Genomic DNA, 3,144 nt, shown 5'->3' on the forward strand with positions numbered 1-3,144 from the left:
CTGAACGGAATACTCTGCTCATGGGGGACGATCCGGCACGGTTATATCGCTTGGACGGAGTCGCTCATATAGCCGGGGTCATCAACGAGGAGGTTAGTATGGAAATAATTTTTATTCTAGCGGTATTTGTGGCTTAGTGGCTTTGCATATGGGTTAGATGGTGGTTTATGTTAGTGGTTAATGTTAGTTGTTTATGTTAGTGGTTTATGTAGGTGGTTTATGTTTATGTTAGTGGTTTATGTTAGTGGGTTATGTTAGTGGTTTATGTAGGTGGTTTATGTTTATGTTAGTGGTTTATATTAGTGGTTTATGTAGGTGGTTTATGTTTATGTTAGTGGTTTATATTAGTGGTTTATGTAGGTGGTTTATGTTTATGTTAGTGGTTTATATTAGTGGTTTATGTAGGTGGTTTATGTTTATGTTAGTGGTTTATGTTAGTGGTTTAAGTTAGCGGTTTAAGTTATTGGTTTATGCTAGTGGTTTAAGTTAGTGGTATCTCTTGGTGGTATATGTTAGTGGTATATGTTAGCGGTTTATGTTAGTGGTTTATGCTAGTGGTTTACGTTAGTGGTTTATGTTGGTGGTTTGTTTTAGCGGTTTTTGCGAGTGGTTTATGCAAACGGTTTATGTTAGTGGTTTATGTTGGTGGTTTGTTTTAGCGGTTTTTGCGAGTGGTTTATGCAAACGGTTTATGTTAGTGGTTTATGTTGGTGGTTTGTTTTAGCGGTTTTTGCGAGTGGTTTATGCAAACGGTTTATGTTAGTGGTTTACGTTAGTGGTTTACGTTAGTGGTTTTATGTTGGTGATTTGTTTTCTAGTTGCTTATCTTTCATGTACTGTTATGCGGTCTTTTTTAGCAGAACGGTATTTTGATGATTTATCGTGCTGCTTATGGTTGTGGTTGGATTTTAAGCCGGTTCTAACTGAGCGTTTCATTTTGTGAGCAGCCCCAGCGATGCATTAGGAGCATGCGGCGGCAGCAGGGCATGCGACTTGATGACAGATACGTTCCGTACTTGCAGATGGCAGGTCTATACCATCTTGCAAGGCTGAACGACCGATGGTTCCGGCTAGACGAGGCCTTTGTCAGTGCATTCGTAGAGCGATGGCGTCCCGAGACGCACACGTTCCATATGCCGTTCGGAGAGTGCACCATCACACTCCAGGACGTGGCATACCAGCTGGGTTTGCCAGTGGACGGCCGTTACGTGAGCGGGTGCTTGTCCGAGTTCCATATATACATCGAGGGTGGCCGTCCAGCCTGGGTCTGGTTCGAGGAGTTGCTCGGAGTTATACCTCCTCCCAGCCAGGTTCAGAAGTACGCAGTGAACTGCAGCTGGTTTCAGGAGACCTTCGGGGAGTGCCCTGAGGATGCAGATGATGAGACTGTGCGCCGGTATGCCCGTGCGTACATCATGATGTTGTTGGGCACCCAGCTGTTCGCGGACAAGTCAGGGAACCGGATTCACATCAGATGGATTCCGTACGTAGCTAGACTGGAGGAGCTGGGTACCTACAGCTGGGGTTCTGCCGCACTGGCTTGGTTGTACCGGTGCATGTGCCGAGTGGCGAACAGACATGTTGTCAAGTTAGCGGGCCCGCTTCAGCTACTCCAGTCTTGGATCTTTTGGCGCTTTCCTCGGTTTAGGCCGGCAGGATATGATGAGTCGAGCTGGCCATTGGCTTCCAGGTACTATACTAGTCCTTCTCTATTTCAACTTGACATACATACCTGCGTATCTATTAATATTTCAGTTGATGTAACAAATGTGTATTGGTGCAGATGGTCAGGTTACAACCCTTCCGGTAGCGAGAAGGGTCCTAGAGTGCAGATGTGGAGGACGAGGATAGACCGGTTACAGGATGGGGAGGTGAGTATGCTACTTAACAAGTGTCCTTTTAAAATCTAGCATTTCTAGTTGTGTGGTAAATTTGCCCTGACAAGGGTGAGTTCCTTTTGCAGTTTCTATGGATGCCGTATGGTACTCCCGACGTACTTCAGGTTGTACATCCAGAGGTTTTGGAGCCTAGGCATATGGCGTTGTGGCGCTCTGTGACGGCGCTGATCTACTTTGCTGTGATAGAGTGGCATCAGATAGATCGTGTTCTTCCGCAGTTTGGTGGGGTTCAGCCCATTCCGCATCCCGCCCTGAACATTGACTTTTTGATGTCCAAGGACGGTAGAGGCGGCGATCGATGGTTCCCGTCTACTTTGCAGAGGTGGCATCTCCTTTGGGACTCTCGTCAGGACAGTGTGCTGAGGTTCGACGTTGTTGGCGACCCCGGACCTTCGCATGCGTTCCTTGACTGGTGGCGTCAGTATGGGAAGAGGTTCTTGTCTCCGGAGCCGCAGTTGGGGGATCCTAGAGCAGTTCCTATTCCATTAGAGGCCTCACAGCGGGGTCCGGGGCGAGTTCCAGACATGGATCGTCCTGAGGACGTGCCGGACAGGCGTAGGGTTGAGAGGAGGATGGGTGTGGGGACACGGAGGAGCCAGCGTGAGTGGAGGTGGCCTGACCATGCTGTGCACGATGATTACGACGCCGGTCCCGCTAGAGGCGGAGGACGAGGCCAGCGAGGTAGGGCGAGGGGTCGTGCTGACCATGGGGACGACACCGACGATCAGCATCGGCCCGTTGGTGGGGGTGGTTCAGGGGCTGCTGCATCTGCTGGTACTACCACACACGATCATGGTCATGCAGGTGAGTGGTATGGTACAGGGATGGGTGCCGGGGCTGACACAGGTGACGCTGTACTTGGATCAGGCCCTCTTGGAGATTACTTCGTTGGTGTGCCAGCCGATGACCAGCCTGAGCAGGGGGGACACCTTGGCGCATCTCCGGATCACAGTGGTCAGACTTCATTGGGTCAGACACGCTTGTTGGGGACTTTGGGAGTCCACGCTTCCTTGAGGAGATCACCGCCATCATGCAGGGGGACGCGACTCCGCGCAGTGGTGTTCAGACCTCTGGCACACAGGCCCCGTTAGATGTTGATCTGAATGAGCCTCCATCCTCATCCGCTGGTCACCAGTTCTGTCTCGGAGGTACTCCTCCATCCGCCTTCACCGCTGCATCAGAGTCTGTCGCAGGGATTTCGGCGACACCCCTGCATGTTGCGCCACCAGCACAGCCTGCCCCACCG

This window comes from Arachis duranensis, chromosome 3 (assembly GCF_000817695.3).
Source record: "Arachis duranensis cultivar V14167 chromosome 3, aradu.V14167.gnm2.J7QH, whole genome shotgun sequence".
Classification (NCBI taxonomy): Eukaryota; Viridiplantae; Streptophyta; class Magnoliopsida; order Fabales; family Fabaceae; genus Arachis; species Arachis duranensis.